Below are 11,369 nucleotides of genomic sequence, written 5' to 3' on the forward strand. Positions count from 1 at the left end.
TTGGGGCGGTATGCAAATTGCAGGGGGTCCAGGTTGATGGGGAGGGAGGAGCAGATGTAGCCCTTTACTAGCTTCTCAAAGCACTTCATGGCTATGGAGGTGAGAGCTACAGGGCGGTAGTCGTTGAGGCAAGCAGGCTTGGATTTCTTGGGTACAGTGATAATAGTGGACTTCTTCAGGCAGGTGGGGATGACAGCCTGTTCTAAGGACAGGTTAAATATGTCAGTGAATACCGGGGCCAGTTGGTCGGCACAGACTTTTAGGACGTGGCCGGGGATGCCGTCCGGTCCTGCTGCCTTCCTGATATTCACTTTTTTAAAGGTCCGCCTCACCTCATGCTCTGTTACCCTGAACACTGAGTCTCCATCAGCAGACCCCCCCCCATTGCCGTGGCTTGTGGGCTGGTGTTATTACCAGCCTCAAACCTCGCATAGAAGGTATTGAGGTCATTTGCTAAGGAGATGTCACTGTTCAGTTTGAGGGAGGTGCCTTTGTAGTCTGTCATCGTTTTGAGGCCCTGCCACATAGCTCTGGAGTCAGCCTGTTCAAACTGGAGTTCAATTTGATCCCTGTAGCGCCGTTTTGCCTCTATTACTATCCTCCTTACGTTGTATCGCGCCACCTTGTGGTCATTCATGTTGCCTGCCACCAGGCCGTCGTTGTATGCTGTGGTGCGCGCTTTCAGAGCTTCACGGACGGATTTGTCTACCCAGGGTTTTTGATTTGGGTAAACTTGAATTGTGGTAATGGGGATTGTTTCTTCCACCAAAGTACGAACACAGTCCAGCACTGTCTCCGTGTAGACATTAATGTTATCTGTGTCGCGGAACACGCTCCAGTCTGTGCATTCAAGCGCAGCTTGGAGCGTCTCCTCTGACTCCACAGACCATTTCTGCACCTCTCGCGAGACTACCGGAGTACTCTTGATTCTTTGTTTATATTTTGGTGAAAGAAAGATGGCCGCATGATCTGATTTTCCAAAGCCACTAGCAGCCTGAGACTTGTATCCACACTTGAATTGCGTGTAACAGTGGTCTAAAATGTTACCGCCTCTGGTGTTACAAGTCACATGCTGATAGAAGTCAGGCAAAACCTTTCTCAGGTTGGCGCTGTTGAAATCACCCACAACCACAATAGCAGCATCAACGTTCGCTCCTTGGATTCTATTTACTTCGTCGTGGAGCTTCGAGAGCGCGGCACCATTGTTGGCTTGCGGTGGAATATACACTCCGACCAGGATGATCGCCGTCAGCTCCCTCGGGAGGAAGAAAGGTCGACACTTGATGGTTATATATTCCAGGTTGGGGCAGCAGTGGTTCGATAGTTCCTTAACGTTGGCTGGATCGCTCCAATTGTTGTTCAACATGAAGGCTATTCCACCTCCACGCTGTTTGCCGGATTCTGCTGTTCTATCCTTGCGGTGAATGAAGAAGTGATCGGCCGGTTGGATGGCGTGATCTGGGACTTCTGGCGACAGCCACGTCTCAATGAAGCAGAGAACATTGCAGTCTCTAACGTCTCTCTGGAATTGAATCCTTGCTCGGATGTCGTCTAGTTTATTGTCTATTGATTGTACATTGGCTAGCAATATACTGGGTAGTGGTGTCCTATGTCGCCTGGTTCTCAATCTATTACGGACTCCAGCTCTCTTCCCTCGCCGTCTGATTCCTTGTCTCTGGGGGCGAGATCCGGTCCTGATGTCCTCAAGATCTCAACAGGCCATTGTTTTGGTTCAGAGAGCTGATCCAGAGAGTAATCCAGTCGGTACGTTTCCCGTAATCCAATGTCTATAAGTGACTGACGGTCATACACATTAAATGCACCTACTGTTGGTACAGACAAAACTCTTAAAACTATAAATATTAAAAAAGGAAGCACAGACAGGCAGCCGGTCGTAGCGGCGCCATCTATCAGTCTATCAGCAGTCTATCAGTCCTGGTGATCTTGACTGATCGCACATCTCCAATTTCCTTTCTCACAGGCTTTCTTACGTGGTGTGGATCACTGAAAACCCTGTCTGTTGTTGTAATCGTTCTCATTCCAATGAGAAATGTTTTTCCCCTTTCCTATTTGTCCACTACCTACAGATCCAGGTTTTAAAAATCGCACCTCTACTGCAAGGGTGCAGCGTCGTTAACGATATGTTATGTAGATAACCTAGTTATATTAGTATTGGCTAAGCGTCCCGCTCTGAGCCTTACAAGATACTTCTATCTCCTGTGATACCTAATGTATCTCCCACGAACAAAAAACACATGCACCCCACCTGTATGGGGCCCCGCCCCTTATGGTGGCACCACCCATATAACCATGACTCTGGTCATGAAACACCCTTCCTCGCCAAAAACCCGTCCCAGGAAAAGATCCCTCAAGAGGGAACTCAGGGCGCGCAGAGCGGGACGCTTAGCCAATACTAATATAACTAGGTTATCTACATAACCTATCGTTATATTTCGTATTTGCATCGCGTCCCGCTCTGAGCCTTACGAGATAATGGGGAAGAGCGGGCGCGAGACCCGACAGATGTACCCCCTGAGGACCCGTAAGCCCACATCAAGGGGTGCGGGGAGCCCTGTCACCCCATCCTTCCTAACGAAGGGGGGGCGCAGTCAACTCCACCTGAATGCGAACAAGAGGGAGCCAGAACCCCTTGAACACACCGTACAGGCGGAACCACGTGTAGCAGAGGGCAATACCCTCGCACAACCAACGGGACAGGCGCTGCTTCGACAGTGCCTTACCAGCACGAGCCCCACCGTAACAGACAAAAAGCTGGTTGGTAACCCTGAAGCCCTGAGTACGGCTGAGGTAAATCCCCAAAGCACGGACTGGACATGACAGGTGAAGGCCCGCATCTAATTCACTAGCGTGAGGAGGAGGACGAAAAGCCTGAACCACAATATCCCGGGAGCGGAAGGAACTCCGGATATTCTTAGGCACGAAAGCAGGATTAGGTCGCAGAGTGGCACCGCAATCGGTCCGAAAAGACAGGCACTCTGGACGTACCGAGAGAGCACAGAGCTCACCCACGCGTTTAGCGGAAGTGACAGCCAGTAGGAACGCGGTCTTGAAAGACAGCCGTTCCAACGGCGCCTGCTTGAGCGGCTCAAACGGGGCCAAGGACAACCGACCGAGGACCAATTGAAGATCCCAAGTCGGAGCCAAGGAGCGTTGCACCGGCTTAACGCGTCGAGCGCCAAGCAGGAAACGCTTCACAAGAGGGTGGCTGAACAAAACAGTCCCCTCAAAACCCTCATGACAGGAGGATATAGTAGCTGCCGCATATACCCTCACCGTCGAAGCCGACAGCCTACCAAGAAGAGACTGGAGATAACCCAGAACAGCATCCAGGGGGCAGGAGACTGGGTCCCAGCCCCCCCCCTTACACCATTCTTGGAACGCACGCCACCCGCCCGCGTAAACCGCGACAGTGGAGGGAGCATGCGCACACCGGATGGTATCAACCACTGCGGGATCCATCCTCTCCAGACTCACCCTCCCACCAGCCACACCACCAGGCGTTGACCCAACACCGGAGGCTGGACAAGCACTCCGTTGTGCTGCGAGAGGGCCGTCGCTGACCACGGAATGACCCAAGGAGGAGCGACCAGAAGCTGGATTAAGACCGGGAACCACACTGACGTGCCCCGGTCCGGCGCGACCAAGATCACCGTCCTGCGCTCCCTCCGTATCCGCTCCAACAGCTGACTCAACAGCTGTACAGGAGGGAAGGCGTACAGAAGACCGGGCGGCCATGGAAAGGTCGAGAAGGCATCCACCCCCAAGGGGGGATGATCCGCTCGACTGAGCGAGAACCACAAGGGGCACTTGTGAGAACGTCGGCACGCAAACAGATCTACCGAGGCCTTCCCGAACCGATCCCAGATCTGTCCGACTATGTCGGGGCGGAGTTCCCACTCGTCGCGACGAGGACCGCCCCGAGACATTATATCCGCCGCCACATTTTCCGTACTGAGGAGCCGTTCCGCAGCCAGACACGCAAGGCCTGAGGACCCCATGGGCTCCTACACGCCGAAGCCCTGCAGTGATATTGCTACCACTCAAATCACGCCAGCCTCTCCTCTGCAGACCACTGCCGGTTTGACGGGAGTGGGAGGCAACAGCGCAATACCCCGCCTGGCGAGGGCGAAGCCGGGGTAACCCCTGCTGAGCATTCAACAGAAGAGGCACCGAGTCCCCCTGCTGACCACTGGAGCTAGTGGCAGCTGTAACACCAGGTTCCACCCACCCACAACCTGCGGTGTAGGAACCACGCGACGACGGAACATTCTCACGGACAGACCCAGGCTCAGCCATCAACTGGGTGTCAGCCCCTGTCTCCATGAGAAGTGAAGAATGGGGCCGCATACGCTTCAAAGAAGGTTCGCGGCCCGCAGCCAAAGGAGAACACTCAGAGCCCCGCTTCTGAGGGTAACAGAAAGCGGACTGAACGGGGAGCGGGCTGCTCGCGGCAAAATGACGACGGGGTGGTTTACCAACCCCGAAATCACCCAAAATGGCCGATCCCTCGGCCGCCAAGACTGTCGGCCTTGCGAAACCCTGTCGATTCTCCAACCAGGGCACCACTGGCGGGGGAAACATGGCCGCCTGTCGAGGATCTCGCCACAGTCGTTGACGAGACCGTGCTCCCACCCCTGGCTGCACAGCGTGAGGCGGTGTAGGACCCGAATCAAAAACCGCCTGCGCCTCCACAGAACGCCCAAAAATACTATCTGTGGAAAAAGGAGTCGTGAGGAGAGAAAACCTATCCTCTTCCCCAAGAGGAGACTGCTCCAACCAAACATGCCTAACAACCAACGTCGATAGCATCCGAATCCTCCCCGCAGTTATAGCTTGCGACTGAGTCAAGATCTCTATAACACCACAAACATGAATCACGTTCATAGTGTCGGTTGGACCCAAAGACCTACAACCCGACGCCATCTTGGATAGGAAAGTAGCCAGCTGAGCCACAACACTGGCCGCCGCTAAATGCCATCCTGCAGCAGTATACCACTCATTCGTCCATACTGCCACCCTCCGAGCCGACATGCTATCAAGCAACGGCCGGGCGGAACGTCGTTCATCCCCGCCTGGGCACAAAAAAGAAGCTACCTGGCTACTTAGCCAAGGTACCCCCGGGCTGCACCCCGTCGTCAGCCCCTTCACCCACAAAAAAGGTAAATAGAGCTCAGCGAACCCCCCCACACCCACCACCGACTGACAAGAGGAGGGAAAAGCGGAATCCCGCGGCGGGGATTATTAGACATTCCAGCGTCAACATCAGCGTTAGCAGAAGAAGCAGCAGTAGCATTAGCATTAGCAGTAGCATTAGCATTAGCGTCAACAGCATGTTCCAGGATCGCCAAGACATCGCCCACTACAGTGGAACGATCGCCAAGCCGCCCCGGCCCTGGTGCCGAAACATACTCCACAGCACGACCAACACCGACATTGACGCCTACTGACACAGACCTCACCTTTGTACAAGCCGACCCGTTAGCCAAACCTTGTACGCTGCCCCTCGGTCCGTCGCCGTCAGCCGAGGAACCACCAGCATAGGTCTCATGTGTCGCCGAAACAAGCTCCAGAGAATCCAGGGGAAAACAACTCTCCGGTAAGCCCTCAACATTATTAATCTTCCTTAATCTTTTCATTCCGCTAGCTCGTATGGTGCACGCATCCAATACGCTGGGACGAAAATAGAGGAAGGGTGTTTCATGACCAGAGTCATGGTTATATGGGTGGTGCCACCATAAGGGGCGGGGCCCCATACAGGTGGGGTGCATGTGTTTTTTGTTCGTGGGAGATACATTAGGTATCACAGGAGATAGAAGTATCTCGTAAGGCTCAGAGCGGGACGCGATGCAAATACGAAATATAACACCTTGTTAACAGCACTTCCAGGTTAATGGTGCATGATTACCGCAGTAGCAGTGCAGAGCAGAGCTCAGAGTCCTAAGAGCTGCATCTGCACACTTGAAACGTCTTTCATTTTCTTTTTCATTTCATTTTATTTATAATTTTATACTTAGTACAAATAATTATCAATAACAAATATGAAATCAAATAATAAATAAAGAATATAATGGGTATGGAATTTGTTTTGGCATGGTCTATATTAAAGATTAAACCCAGGCTGTAAGTAGCTGAGTGAACACTTTAGCATTAAGAGAGAAGAAATTAAATGACTTTCTTTGCCCTACCTTGTGTACCTTATCTTTTCAAGAAAACAACCAATCAGATCTCTCATCCATCATCTATGGGAGGGTGGATGAGTGTGCTTCCAATTTAAAATAATGAATCGCTTGGCAATACGAGTGGAGAACACCTGAGCATCCTTTGAGAATGGTGTGTTTCTTTTGGTGAGAGGCCCAAAAGAGCAACTAATGGACAAGAGTCTATAACTCAGTACTCAATGCTTTGGACGTGGAATTAAAGATGGACTTCCAAAAGGAGAGCAAAGCAGGGCAATACCAGAACATATGCATCAGTGCTTGGGCCTGCTTGCATCTATCACATATCAATGTCATGTTTAAGTTTAGACAGCTTGACCTTAGTCCAGTGAATTCGATGAATGAGCTTCAGTTGAATGAGGCTGTGGCGCCGGCGGGCACAGCACACAGATGGAGGATGAATAGACTATCTCTAAAACCTCATCCCACTCCTCTTCCCGAAACACAATGTAGGTCATGCATAGACAAATATCTACAAATGTGTGTACCATTGCAAAGTGTGCTATTATACTGTATTAAAACAAGCAAATGCCTATGTATATAGGAATTCACTGATGACCCCAGTCTGTCCTTCAAAACTGAAGTCAGGAGACAAAACTGTAATTCTAGATCCTTGCTATTTTAACTGTTACCTTAGCCCTGAATGATGCTGGTAAATTGGAAGAGAGCCACCTCATTCGCTCAGAAACACAAACCAGAAAAGTATAAAATGTCTATGTGATGGAAGAAGCTGCACGCACTTCTTGCTGAGCCCCGGCTAGTAGTAACCTGTGTCCACTCACAGCTGTTTGTGTGTATACTCTGTAATATTGAATATTCACTCTGTAATAAATCTTTGAAATGTCTAAACCCTCTTCTATCGTCCTTCAAGGTCAATTTAACGAACGCGACAGTATACGGGTCGTTGTTAATTAAAGATGGAGGAAATATTTTCCTCTTTGTTTTAGTTTATAGTCCCTCATCTTCATTCTCATTTTGAAGTTCCCTCTCTGACTCACTCTGTGCCATGTCTGACTCACACTCCGCCATTTCCCTCTCTCTCTCTCTCTCTCTCTCTCTCTCTCTCTCTCTCTCTCTCTCTCTCTCTCTCTCTCTCTCTCTCTCTCTCTCTCTCTCTCTCTCTCTCTCTCTCTCTCTCTCTCTCTCTCTCTCTCTCGATGAATGCATAGGCATGAGTACAGTGCAGGCTTTCTAACATGTTAAATGGACTTTTATACAGTGCTTTTATACAAATCACTTTACATCTTATGCCCCACATTCACCTATTCAATCACACATTCACACACAGATTGCAGAGGCAACCATGCAAGGTGCCAACCTGCTCATCTGGAGCAGTGAGGGGTTAAGTGTCTTTGCTCAAGGACTCTTTGACACGCTACCCAGGAGGAACCAGAATCTAACCGGGAACCTTCTGATTACCACCTGGGCCACTGTCAATTTTAATAACTATCAATTTGAATAATAATTATCGTTGTTCCCCTTTACCCAGACCCCAACCTGAAAAATGTCAGTCCCAAAACAGGACTTAACATGTTGGTGTAAATCTCTGTTTTGACATTGTAGATTGATGGTGAAGCTTACCAATAATGTATACAAAATGTATCCATGCTATTTTCTAATATTCCGTTTCACAGGATGGGCAATAATATCTTATTGATCTGCTTGCTCAGAGAAAATCCTCATAAGACAGTGGAAGACTCATTAGCATTGTCATTCCTGGGTGATCAGCAAAGCGGTCATCCTTGGATTCTCAAGCAGTCTGCCAGTGCCGAGTGCAGACATCCTAACACTTAAAATGTGATATATAGCAGCGACTGAATTGCAAATGATTCACTTATGATGTTCCAAATGACCTCGCTCACGCAAGGAAATTCATGCTACTTTGGGACTCATTTTTAATGGCTGTTTTATTCATCCTCTGTGAGAGATAATACTAAATTAATTGGGTTTTATCCACATTTCTTCTTTATTTTCATTTTTTAATGAACATACAGAAATTAATAGCAAATGAAGGGGAACAAAAAAGAAGAAAGAAAATACTCTTAAGGATGAGCAACGTTGTATTGTACAGCGTGGAATGGAGATCACACTCCATTGAATGTAATACAACATTGTATGTGAAATAACTTGTGTGTATCCGCTATGGTACATGTTGTGTATGGTGTTTGTGCTTATGCAACGCAGGACTCATGACTCTGCAGTTGTTTGGCGGTCATGAGAAGCTGTCCTGCAAAGAGTAAAAGGAATAAGTAAGCAGTGGTGAGGCGATGCCACAAACAGACATGCTGCTTGTCAATTGTTTAGTTAATAAGCTGCTAACATGTCAGTACTCAAAAGCTTTAAATACCAATGCAGACAACATAACACAATATAGTTATTCCTGGAGATGTATCTTTTGTATTGTATGGTGCTTGATGTGCATTACATTTGAGAGATAAATGGAATGTAGAATGTGTTTGTGTGTGTGTGTGCATACTCACCATTTGTATATTGCAGTATTCAGAGGCCCTGGGTCCGTAGATAGGAAGATGATTTTGGGTGTCTGTCAGTGGAGAGACGGATCTCGGAGCCTAAACAATAAGGTGCCGTGAGACGAGCGTCCCGGACGGTCATCCTATTTGAATACATTAGTGAGATCAAAGCTTTGTCCCCAGCGGTGGGAGTAGCACATACATCACACACACACACACACACGTGCGCACACATACACACACATGTGCGCGGACACACACGCACACACATCCATTTCCTCCTCAGGGGAAGGGAAGTCGCCATTAGTCAAGAAATTGTGTGATCAATTATGTCAAATACAGAGAGTGTAGACAGGCCCATTGCATCACTGGCTAATAATAGGCCAGAACACCTCCTCTCTAATAATCTATCTAAAAGTAGCAGAACCCATGGCTAAATGAGATAAGACAAGATTATAAGATATATTTAATTTTAGTTAAATTTAGTGCTTCAGTCTAACCATGTTGAATTGTGGAACACTGAATCTCTATATTTTTTTTTAAAACCCACCTCAAAACCCACCTGTTTAGGCAGGCGTATGTCTGATTTTATTTTAAACTTGATTGTGATTGTACATGAACTGTTTTTAATTGTTGTACGGCAACCTTGAGTGTCCTGAAAGGCGCCTTATGCATTAAATACATTATTATTATTATGATGGTTTGTAACAATTCATATTCACTCTTCAGGACGTGGTTGGGGTCACATACAATGTTGTTTGTCAGCCTTGATTAGGTTATTATGGTAGGCTGATTCATATAGTTTCTAAAGTTGTTGGCAGACTTTTTAGCAGCTTTTTATTTGGTAGAGCAGTTATTGTCTGCTATTTCCTGTCTTTATGCCTTGATATATGCACGCACGGGTAGAACCCTATAAAAATAGAAAAATAAATCTGCGTGGATTGAAACAGAAGGAAAAAAGCTTTGAACTTCTCTCTGTAAAGAAATGTAAGCCGATCGCTGCCTTTTGCTAATTGAACTCGTGAGACGAGGAATCACTTGGACACCTCAAAGTCTTTGCTGCCTTTAGCTATGAGTGCACACACAACACGGCAATGCACCGTCTTCAGTTAAATTCTGTTTGGAAATAAATATATATGTATATTAGATTCAAATGTATTGTCATTATACAGCACAGTATATATATATATATATATGTAACAAGTGCCTTGTTGCCTTGTATAGATAATTACACCCCATCACAAAATACACTTTAATACATTCCACTAATACTCCTAAACGTTTTATTTTATTGATTTAAGTTGATTTCATTCCTTTCGTTTTGTTTTATTGCACTTTTGGGAGTTAAGGCTTTTATTTTGAAATCGACACACGTACATTTCCGGTCCTCCGGGACACGCATCTTGCCTGCTTTCCGGTGGTGAGTTAGTTCCACCTGGAGGTCCGTGGAGTGAGTACTACTACTTATGTTCAGTGAAAGACTTCGGTCTAAAAGTTGTTAAATATTGTATGTTACATTCCTAAAACTGTGAAACGAGTTTGTAATGTAACTACTGTTGTTAATATGTACCTGTGCAGTTGTTTTGTGGGAGGTTTGACTGGGTAAAATGCACTTTAATAGCATGTAGGAAGTTTGCACACACGTGCGCTGGTGACATGGGAGTTAATGCAGTCACGTCTTTTCTCAACCATAGCTCGTGCTGCAGATGTCGTGTTCCTAATGCTGCTGCATATTGTTGCCTTTGTAACCTAACAGGTATGTGTGTACAGTAGCTCCCATGTGTCCGTTTTGTATTCAATTGTGTATATTTTTCCAATGTAATTGTATATTAAAATGTGTCATTCTTATGAGCCAGTTCCACCTGGAGGTCCGTGGACTCGTGCTGCAGATGTCGTGTTCCTAATGCTGCTGCATATTGTTGCCTTTGTAACCTAACAGGAGGGAAATAAAGTCAGTCAACAGTCATCCATGTCTGTCGTCCTTAACACAACGCCGTCAGAGAGTACACCCTACCACACCGGTCACACGTGGTGCCGTTTGACCTCGGACAACGGACAACGCTCGCCTGTCCACCGGGGACGCTGTCTGCACGCCGCTTCTTCATTCAACTGGCTGTGCTGAGTACAACGTCGAACGTTAACGTGTGCGCATAGGATAAGCGCATATGTGATATTGGTTGTTTTTGTTTGATAATAATATGCTATAGATTGTAATTGTAAATATTATTGTAATGATACAGTAATTGGAGACGACACTAGTTGTACAAGACCATTGTATTTTTTTTTCTTTTTCTTTCATCTGTTATGTATTGTGAATAGATAGCCTATGGTCTAATGTTCAAAGTTTGAGCAGTAACAAGTGTTGCTATCTAACACATGCCCACTGTAAATATAATTGGGAACTAATTTGTTTATATGGTTGGCTGGTAATGAGATATATATATATATATATATATATATTATTTTCCCCCCCCCCATCTGTTCTGGTAAATTGTGAATGGATAGCCATACAGTAGCCTACATGTATTCGTGTGTAGTCTAGTGTTTAAAGTCTGAGCAGTAACAAGCGGCCATTTAACACATTCACACATACTTTTCTTTTGTTTATAGCCCTCTAAAGCATTTTTATTTTTTATTCTTGAACATGTCTGAAGCAGGACCA

The sequence above is a fragment of the Notolepis coatsorum genome, assembly GCF_963971535.1.
Source record: "Notolepis coatsorum genome assembly, chromosome: 12".
Taxonomy (NCBI): domain Eukaryota; kingdom Metazoa; phylum Chordata; class Actinopteri; order Aulopiformes; family Paralepididae; genus Notolepis; species Notolepis coatsorum.